Raw genomic sequence first — 11317 nt, forward strand, 5'->3', positions numbered from 1 at the left:
CAGAGCGCTCCACACAGGGACAGCTCATTATCTCCATCATAATAACCGCACTACAGAGGAGTCCCTCCATACAACATACACACAACGGGCACCGGTCACCCCACACTCACGTTGTGACAGCATCTCCATGGTGACTTCAGCTTTAGGGGGGCGGGGACTGAACGGCGCGATCACGTGACGTCCCGCACTGCCGGGATTTCATTGGCTGATCCTCCATGTCCGCAGTACAGGAGACATTTTACCGTAGACGGAGGCAACTAACTCATTAGCAAATAGGAAAACATATTAAATAGTAATAGCTTATTGATTATGAGTAGGAATAAATAATAAAAAAACAATATTCAGACTAGATAATGAATAGAAAATAAATAGTAAAAATGGCGGGAATAAATGAAGGGAAATCAGGCACGTCACTACGGATTGGCTACGATCGCGTGACGGAATAGCTACAATCACGTGTCGGAGTAGCTACAGACACGTGACCAGCCACTACCAAGCGGACCGTTACGCGTGACGTCACAAGTCCTGCCCGCTTAACGGAGTTCCTACAATCACGTGCAGTAGTAGGTACAGACACGTGACCAGCCACTACCAAGCGGACCGTTACGCGTGACGTCACAAGGCCCGCCTATAAATTGAGTCAGCAGAGGCGGAGCGCTCAGTCTTTGCCTGACTCTCGGTCGGGAAACATCTCTTGCCTTTAGGTGCGGCTCAGTCACTGCTGTTCAGGATCACATGGAAGGGAAACGCTGCAAAAAAAAGAGAAAAGGCCAGACTTAAACAATTTATATTGTTGTTCTATGAGGTCCATCCCCTCTCTGTGTGTATATATATATATATATATATATATATATATATATATATATATATATATATATATATATATATTTGTGTATATATATAAATATATATTTATAGTTATATATATATATATATTGGTGTTCTATGAGGTCCCTCCACTGTGTGTATATGTGTGTGTGTGTGTGTGTATGTATGTATATATATATATATATATATATATATATATATCACACACACACACACACATAGGGCCGATCCTAGGACGGGTGCAGTGCACTCAGGTGGCACAGAGGTGTGGGGGAGGGGGGGGGGGGGCTGAAGCAACAGAGTGCCCCCCCCCCCCCCCCCTCCTCCTCCTCCTCTCCTTTGTATCCAGAGGAGGCTCTCACCGCTGGACATGGGCTTGATTTGTGCTCCTCACACCTATCTGTGTATATCTATATATATAATGTATACATAGGTGTGTGCACCCCGAAGCTCAAACACTTGTGCCTTTCTCTGCAGCCTCAGCTGTAGATAGATATATATATATATATACACATACACACAGGGCCGAGGGCTTACACACTGGAGCGGTGCGCTTGAAGGATGGTCAAAGCCGCATCTTTGGAGCGCTGTACATATTTACTGCTCCTAAAGCGCCCCTTCCCATAGAAAACAATGGAGCAGCGCTGCATACCCGCCTGCAAAGCACTGCTAGAGCGGCACTTTGCAGGCAGTTTTAACCCTTTGTTCAGTCACTAGCGGGGGTTAAAACTGCCCCGCTAGCAGCATAATAGCACCGCTAAAACGACGGTAAAGCGCAGCTAAATATAGCAAAGCATTACCTCCAGCGCCTGCAACGCCCCAGTGTGAAAGTAGCCTAATGGAAGACTAGATCAAAACCCTACTAACCACTTTTTCCATTCCAGCATTATCGCTGCTCAGCCCTTTTGGCCATAATCAAGTGTCATGTCGACTTTAGCCCTTAGGTCCCTGTTGCCCAGCTGGGATGTTGATAGGCATTTTGATCTGCACAAGCCACTTGTTCTCTGTGGGGTCCCCTCTGCTCTGCCTTGTAGGATAGTTAATTAAATTCGACTTACCCTACTTGCTGCTATTGTGTTAGAGGCTTAGTCCCCACATGTAAATCGCACATAGCTGCATTCTGAAATATATGTCCAACAAGGACCAGCAACGTACTGGTATGTTGCTGGAATTTGAATGGTTATACCAGAATGATGCCTGCGGGTTTAGGTATCATCTTGGTATTCTTTTCAGATAGTGATTGGCTTTCATGTAAAAGCAATCCTAGTGGCTAATTAGCCTCTAGACTGCTTTTACAAGCAGTGGGAGGGAATGTCCCCCCTCCCGGATATAAACATTTCCAGTGGGAAAGCATTTTATCACACTGTCACGTATCAGATAAGACCAGAACTGTGTGGACTGCAACAGAGGAAACCCAAACGTGTATAAGTGAAATATGATTTATTAAAGAAAGTGAATAATATAAATACAACCACACAGTGCAATAAACCAACCAACAAAGACCCCAAACAACAACAGACAGATATGTACAATAAATGGGAAATGCAAGGACCGTAAACGGTAGGCAGGCCAGGGTCATACACAGAGGATCAGCAAATAAACAAGGGCAGTCCAGAATCAGAGTCACAAGCCAGGCCAAGGTCATACATGGGGAGATCAGCAAATGGGGTAAGGAACACAGGACAGGGAGAGGATGGACGGATCAGACTGCAGGGCAGGGATAATGGTAACAGGTGGGACAGGGTAGGGACCAGGACAGGGAAACAGGATCAGAACCACGGGTCACAGGTTCAGGGCACAGGAATAGGAATAGGTTCAGGATCACCAGCAGCAGGTCAGGGCACAAGGAACAATACCAAGGCGAGGTGTGTGTGCACCTGCCGGGTATTTATAATGGCTGCTGTCAGTCATGTGACGCCTGACTGTAGAAGGCAATACCTGCTCCACACTGCCAGGATCCCTCCGCTGGTGGACACCAGTACTGCGGACCAAAGATTACATAATTCCAGCAGGAGACACCTGCTGGTGGATCGCAGTACTGCATGCCAAATGATTGATATTACCAGCGGAGGGAACCTTTCCTGACAGTACCCCCCCTCAAAGGAGCGACCTCCGGACGCTCCAACTAGCAGTTGCTGGGGAAAGTCCATTGCGTCAAGCTGGGCTACGAGCAAAGTCACATCAGGTTGGGTAACGGGCACTTCAAGCAGGGCAGCAGACAGAAGCACATCGGACCGGGAAGCTGGCACAACGGGCTGGAAGGCGGGCAGCGGCACGTCAGGCTGGAAGGCGGGCAGCGGCACGTCAGGCTGGAAGGCGGGCAGCGGCACGTCAAGCTGGAAGGCGGGCAGCGGCACGTCAAGCTGGAAGGCGGGCAGCGGCACGTCAAGCTGGAAGGCGGGCAGCGGCACGTCAAGCTGGAAGGCGGGCAGCGGGACGTCAGGCTGGAAGGCGGGCAGCGGGACGTCAGGCTGGAAGGCGGGCAGCGGGACGTCAGGCTGGAAGGCGGGCAGCGGGACGTCAGGCTGGAAGGCGGGCAGCGGGACGTCAGGCTGGAAGGCGGGCAGCGGGACGTCAGGCACATCAGACTGGACAGCAGGCACATCAGACTGGAAGGCATCGGACTGCAAGGCCGGGACATCAGACTGGAAGGAATTGGACTGCGAGGCCGGGACATCAGACCGCGAGGCCGGGGCATCAGACCGCGAGGCCGGGGCATCAGACCGCGAGGCCGGGGCATCAGACTGGAAGGCGTCTGGCTGGAAGGCCGGGACATCAGGCTGCAAGGCGTCTGGCTGGAAGGCCGGGACATCAGGCTGCAAGGCGTCTGGCTGGATAGCAGGCAGATGATTGGCAGAATCAGGTGGGTGATCAGGTTCAGCTGGCATGCAGGCAGACTGGAGCAGGTTGGTTGGTGTGGAGGCAGGTTGCGTTACTGGCAGGATCAAATGGGTAGGAAAGAACTTCTGTCTCTTTTTAGATTTAGCTACTGAAGGCCTGTAGGTAGCTGCAGATCTATAGGTAGGGGATGAAGCAGACTGGAGAGAAGGGTTGGAATATGGCAGGGAAGAGGTAACAGTGGCTGGGGGAAGATCTTGAGGGATAGTGGGCCACGGGAAAGAGGCAGTTGGATTAAAGGCAGGATATGTGCAGCAGGAAGAAACAGGGTATTGATATTTGGTGGGGAGTAGAGTATATTGGGCTGAAACTGAGGTTGCCATAGGTGATGGAGGAAGAGACTCTTGGGCAGGCAGGTGTTTGGTAGCAGAGATGGTTTGTTGTGGGCTGGCTGTGGCTGATTGCAAAATACCAGACCATGCTAAAAGTAATGGTTGTAAAAACTGCGGGTTACACACTGCCTGTCTAACAAGGGATTGTACGGAATCAACACATTCTATTATCATCTGTTGGGAACAGGCTGTGTAATGCTCAAAAAAGTAAGGGGAATCATCTTCCAGAAGCCATACCAGTGATGCGACTTGATTAATACTGAAAGGGGGAGAAAAATCATCCTGGCCCCCTGGGATGCAGGGCAGGGCCAGCTCTGTGCAGATTTGAGTTAACGGCTGAACATCCCCAAACAACATACAGCCCTGATCAACCCAGGAGTGAGCTAAACGAATGGTTTCCAACAGCTGATCACTGGTCCACCCTTTCAGTGTCTGGCGGAGATAGTCACCACTCTCAGACGCCAGCAAAGCATAATAACCAATCACTTCTAAATTCATTTCAGTAAGCAACCTGAACCAAGATGGTTCCTCTGTGTAGCCACTTCTGGTCAGGGATGGCCTTGGTATTCTGTCACGTATCAGATAAGACCAGAACTGTGTGGACTGCAACAGAGGAAACCCAAACGTGTATAAGTGAAATATGATTTATTAAAGAAAGTGAATAATATAAATACAACCACACAGTGCAATAAACCAACCAACAAAGACCCCAAACAACAACAGACAGATATGTACAATAAATGGGAAATGCAAGGACCGTAAACGGTAGGCAGGCCAGGGTCATACATAGAGGATCAGCAAATAAACAAGGGCAGTCCAGAATCAGAGTCACAAGCCAGGCCAAGGTCATACACGGGGAGATCAGCAAATGGGGTAAGGAACACAGGACAGGGAGAGGATGGACGGATCAGACTGCAGGACAGGGATAATGGTAACAGGTAGGACAGGGTAGGGACCAGGACAGGGAAACAGGATCAGAACCACAGGACACAGGAACAGGAACAGGAACAGGAACAGGAACAGGAACAGGAATAGGAATAGGAACAGGAATAGGAACAGGATCACCAGCAGCAGGTCAGGGCACAAGGAACAATACCAAGGCGAGGTGTGTGTGCACCTGCCGGGTATTTATAATGGCTGCTGTCAGTCATGTGACACCTGACTGTAGAAGGCAATACCTGCTCCACACTGCCAGGATCCCTCCGCTGGTGGACACCAGTACTGCGGACCAAAGATTACATAATTCCAGCAGGAGACACCTGCTGGTGGATCGCAGTACTGCATGCCAAATGATTGATATTACCAGCGGAGGGAACCTTTCCTGACACACACCGAACGGTGTGGTCAGATGCTTTGAGGGCAGAGGTAAGATCTAGGGTCTAATAGACCCCCAATTTTTTCAAATTTACAGGTTGCTGAATGCAGATATGTGCGATTTACAGGTTACAGAATGCAGCTATGTGATTTACAGGTTGCAGAATGCAAATATGTGCGATTTACCATTTTATGGTTTTCAGATGCGCCATTCAGCTGCAGCGCAGATTTATTTATCTTGAGAGCAACAGCGTTTGCTCTCACGATACATAAAGCTGTGACTCCAGTGCTGTAGGAGGCGATTTCAACACCACAGTTAAAAAAGAGCATATATGCTGAAGCATGGGGGCAGCAGGGACGGAGGAGCAATTTTGCTCCTAATCCGCATACATATGGTCGAAATTCCGAAAGATGGCTTGCCCGTGGAAAAGTCCGACCGTGTGTACGTGGCATAACTTTTTTGCGGGAGGGTGCCCCCATGCTTCAGCATATATAAATGGTGCATGTATGCCCATCATTAGAAGTGGGTGGATGAAGGGAGGTATTCTAATGGTGGGCATAACTACCGATCAATCTCTTTTTTTTTTTTCCTTCAGCCAACAGGCTGCATGAAAAAAAAATTACAATATATGTCCAACAAGGACCAGCAACGTACTGGTATATTGCTGGAATTTGAATGGTTATACCAGAATGATGCCTGCGGGTTTAGGTATCATCTTGGTATTCTTTTCAGATAGTGATCGGCTTTCATGTAAAAGCAATCCTAGTGGCTAATTAGCCTCTAGACTGCTTTTACAAGCAGTGGGAGGGAATGTCCCCCCTCCCCGATATAAACATTTCCAGTGGGAAAGCATTTTATCACACCGAACGTTGTGGTCAGATGCTTTGAGGGCAGAGGAAAGATCTAGGGTCTAATAGACCCCAATTTTTTCAAATTTACAGGTGGCTGAATGCAGATATGTGCGATTTACAGGTTACAGAATGCAGATATGTGCGAATTGCAGATTTCAGAATGCAGCTATGTGCGATTTACAGATTTAAGAATTCAGATATGTGCGATTTACAGATTTAAGAATGCAGTTATGTGCAATTTACCGGTTGCAGAATGCAGATATGTGCAATTTACAGAATATAGATATGTACTATTTACATGTTGCAGATATATGCAATTTACATGTTGCTGAATGCAGTTATGTGCGATTTACAGAATGCAGATATGTGCAATTCACAGGTTGCAGAATGCAGTAATGTGCGATTCATAGGTTTCAGAATGCAGATATGTGCGCTTTAAATGCTGCAGAATGCAGATATGTGCAAGTTACAGGTTTCAGAATGCAGTTATGTGCGATTTATAGGTTGCAGAATGCAGATATGTGATTTACAGCTTGTAGAATGCAAATATGTGCGATTTACCATTTTTTTGTTTTCAGATGCGCCATTCAGCTGCAGCTCAGATTTATTTATCTTGAGAGCAACAGCGTTTGCCCTCACGATACATAAAGCTGTGACTCCAGTGCTGTAGGAGGTGATTTCAACACCACAGTTAAAAAAAAAGAGCATATATGCTGAAGCATGGGGGCAGCAGGGGCGGAGGAGCGATTTCGCTCCTAATCCGCATACATGTGGTCGAAGTTCCGAAAGATGGCTTGCCCGTGGAAAAGTCCGACCGTGTGTACGTGGCATAACTTTTTTGCGGGAGGATGCCCCCATGCTTCGGCATATATAAATGGTGCATGTATGCCCACCATTAGAAGTGGGTGGATGAAGGGAGGTATTCTAATGGTGGGCATACCCACCGATCAATCTCTTTTTTTTTTCCTTCAGCCAACAGGCAGCATGAAAAAAAAATTACAATATATGTCCAACAAGGGTCAGCAACGTACTGGTATGTTGCTGGAATTTGAATGGTTATACCAGAATGATGCCTGCGGGTTTAGGTATCATCTTGGTATTCTTTTCAGATAGTGATCGGCTTTCATGTAAAAGCAATCCTAGTGGCTAATTAGCCTCTAGACTGCTTTTACAAGCAGTGGGAGGGAATGTCCCCCCTCCCCGATATAAACATATCCAGTGGGAAAGCATTTTATCACACCGAACGGTGTGGTCAGATGCTTTGAGGGCAGAGGTAAGATCTAGGGTCTAATAGACCCCCAATTTTTTCAAATTTACAGGTTGCTGAATGCAGATATGTGCGATTTACAGGTTACAGAATGCAGATATGTGCGAATTGCAGAATGCAGCTATGTGCAATTTACAGATTTTAGAATTCAGATATGTGCGATTTACAGATTTAAGAATGCAGTTATGTGCAATTTACCGGTTGCAGAAAGCAGATATGTGCAATTTACAGAATACAGATATGTGCTATTTACATGTTGCAGATATGTGCAATTTACAGGTTGCTGAATGCAGTTATGTGCGATTTACAGAATGCAGATGTGTGCAATTTACAGGTTGCAGAATGTAGTTATGTGCGATATATAGGTTTCAGAATGCAGATATGTGCGCTTTAAATGCTGCAGAATGCACATATGTGCAAGTTACAGGTTTTAGAATGCAGTTATGTGCGATTTATAGGTTGCAGAATGCAGATATGTGATTTACAGGTTGCAGAAGGCAAATATGTGCGATTTACCATTTTTTTGTTTTCAGATGCGCTATTCAGCTGCAGCGCAGATTTATTTATCTTGAGAGCAACAGCATTTGCCCTCACGATACATAAAGCTGTGACTCCAGTGCTGTAGGAGGTGATTTCAACACCACAGTTAAAAAAAAAGGAGCATATATGCTGAAGCATGGGGGCAGCAGGGACGGAGGAGCGATTTTGCTCCTAATCCGCATACATATGGTCGAAATTCCGAAAGATGGCTTGCCCATGGAAAAGTCAGACCGTGTGTACGTGGCATAACTTTTTTGCGGGAGGATGCCCCCATGCTTCGGCATATATAAATGGTGCATGTATGCCCACCATTAGAAGTGGGTGGATGAAGGGAGGTATTCTAATGGTGGGCATACCCACCGATCAATCTCTTTTTTTTTCCTTCAGCCAACAGGCTGCATGAAAAAAAATTACAATATATGTCCAACAAGGACCAGCAACGTACTGGTATGTTGCTGGAATTTGAATGGTTATACCAGAATGATGCCTGCGGGTTTAGGTATCATCTTGGTATTCTTTTCAGATAGTGATCGGCTTTCATGTATAAGCAATCCTAGTGGCTAATTAGCCTCTAGACTGCTTTTACAAGCAGTGGGAGGGAATGTCCCCCCTCCTGGATATAAACATTTCCAGTGGGAAAGCATTTTATCACACCGAACGGTGTGGTCAGATGCTTTGAGGGCAGAGGTAAGATCTAGGGTCTAATAGACCCCCAATTTTTTCAAATTTACAGGTTGCTGAATGCAGATATGTGCGATTTACAGGTTACAGAATGCAGATATGTGCGAATTGCAGATTTCAGAATGCAGCTATGCGCGATTTACAGATTTAAGAACTCAGATATGTGCGATTTACAGATTTAAGAATTCAGATATGTGCAATTTACCGGTTGCAGAATGCAGATATGTGCAATTTAAAGAATACAGATATGTGCTATTTACATGTTGCAGATATGTGCAATTTACAGGTTGCTGAATGCAGTTATGTGCGATTTACAGAATGCAGATATGTGCAATTTACAGGTTGCAGAATGCAGTTATGTGCGATTTATAGGTTTCAGAATGCAGATATGTGAGATTTAAATGCTGCAGAATGCAGATATGTGCAAGTTACAGGTTTCAGAATGCAGTTATGTGCGATTTATAGGTTGCAGAATGCAGATATGTGATTTACAGCTTGTAGAATGCAAATATGTGCGATTTACAATTTTTTTGTTTTCAGATGCGCCATTCAGCTGCAGTGCAGATTTATTTATCTTGAGAGCAGCAGCATTTGCCCTCAGGATACATAAAGCTGTGACTCCAGTGCTGTAGGAGGTGATTTCAACACCACAGTTAAAAAAAAAAGAGCATATATGCTGAAGCATGGGGGCAGCAGGGACGGAGGAGCGATTTCGCTCCTAATCCGCATACATATGGTCGAAGTTCCGAAAGATGGCTTGCCCGTGGAAAAGTCCGACCGTGTGTACGTGGCATAACTTTTTTGCGGGAGGATGCCCCCATGCTTCGGCATATATAAATGGTGCATGTATGCCCACCATTAGAAGTGGGTGGATGAAGGGAGGTATTCTAATGGTGGGCATACCCACCGATCAATCTCTTTTTTTTTTCCTTCAGCCAACAGGCAGCATGAAAAAAAAATTACAATATATGTCCAACAAGGGTCAGCAACGTACTGGTATGTTGCTGGAATTTGAATGGTTATACCAGAATGATGCCTGCGGGTTTAGGTATCATCTTGGTATTCTTTTCAGATAGTGATCGGCTTTCATGTAAAAGCAATCCTAGTGGCTAATTAGCCTCTAGACTGCTTTTACAAGCAGTGGGAGGGAATGTCCCCCCTCCCCGATATAAACATTTCCAGTGGGAAAGCATTTTATCACACCGAACGGTGTGGTCAGATGCTTTGAGGGCAGAGGAAAGATCTAGGGTCTAATAGACCCCAATTTTTTCAAATTTACAGGTGGCTGAATGCAGATATGTGCGATTTACAGGTTACAGAATGCAGATATGTGCGAATTGCAGATTTCAGAATGCAGCTATGTGCGATTTACAGATTTAAGAATTCAGATATGTGCGATTTACAGATTTAAGAATGCAGTTATGTGCAATTTACCGGTTGCAGAATGCAGATATGTGCAATTTACAGAATACAGATATGTACTATTTATATGTTGCAGATATATGCAATTTACATGTTGCTGAATGCAGTTGTGTGCGATTTACAGAATGCAGATATGTGCAATTCACAGGTTGCAGAATGCAGTAATGTGCGATTCATAGGTTTCAGAATGCAGATATGTGCGCTTTAAATGCTGCAGAATGCAGATATGTGCAAGTTACAGGTTTCAGAATGCAGTTATGTGCGATTTATAGGTTGCAGAATGCAGATATGTGATTTACAGCTTGTAGAATGCAAATATGTGCGATTTACCATTTTTTTGTTTTCAGATGCGCCATTCAGCTGCACCTCAGATTTATTTATCTTGAGAGCAACAGCGTTTGCCCTCACTATACATAAAGCTGTGACTCCAGTGCTGTAGGAGGTGATTTCAACACCACAGTTAAAAAAAAAGAGCATATATGCTGAAGCATGGGGGCAGCAGGGGCGGAGGAGCGATTTCGCTCCTAATCCGCATACATATGGTCGAAGTTCCGAAAGATGGCTTGCCCGTGGAAAAGTCCGACCGTGTGTACGTGGCATAACTTTTTTGCGGGAGGATGCCCCCATGCTTCGGCATATATAAATGGTGCATGTATGCCCACCATTAGAAGTGGGTGGATGAAGGGAGGTATTCTAATGGTGGGCATACCCACCGATCAATCTCTTTTTTTTTTTCCTTCAGCCAACAGGCTGCATGAAAAAAAAATTACAATATATGTCCAACAAGGACCAGCAACGTACTGGTATGTTGCTGGAATTTGAATGGTTATACCAGAATGATGCCTGCGGGTTTAGGTATCATCTTGGTATTCTTTTCAGATAGTGATTGGCTTTCATGTAAAAGCAATCCTAGTGGCTAATTAGCCTCTAGACTGCTTTTACAAGCAGTGGGAGGGAATGTCCCCCCTCCCCGATATAAACATATCCAGTGGGAAAGCATTTTATCACACCGAACGGTGTGGTCAGATGCTTTGAGGGCAGAGGTAAGATCTAGGGTCTAATAGACCCCCAATTTTTTCAAATTTACAGGTTGCTGAATGCAGATATGTGCGATTTACAGGTTACAGAATGCAGATATGTGCGAATTGCAGATTGCAGAATGCAGCTATGTGCAATTTACAGA

The 11317-nt window shown here is 45.6% G+C and overlaps 1 protein-coding gene across 2 annotated transcripts in view; it reads right to left on the minus strand.

Annotated features, from left to right (window-relative positions):
- LOC143989134 (uncharacterized) overlaps window positions 1–259 on the minus strand; it is a 383321-nt gene extending 383062 nt beyond the window's left edge. For both annotated transcript variants that reach the window (XM_077489158.1, XM_077489160.1), the window contains exon 1: window positions 111–259. The gene's annotated coding sequence lies outside the window, so the exon portion shown is untranslated. The remainder of the gene's footprint in view (window positions 1–110) is intronic.
- Between the last annotated feature and the right edge of the window lie 11058 nt (window positions 260–11317).

This window comes from Lithobates pipiens, unplaced genomic scaffold (assembly GCF_037356315.1).
Source record: "Lithobates pipiens isolate NorthernLeopardFrog02 unplaced genomic scaffold, aLitPip1_a1.2 Scaffold_18, whole genome shotgun sequence".
Classification (NCBI taxonomy): Eukaryota; Metazoa; Chordata; class Amphibia; order Anura; family Ranidae; genus Lithobates; species Lithobates pipiens.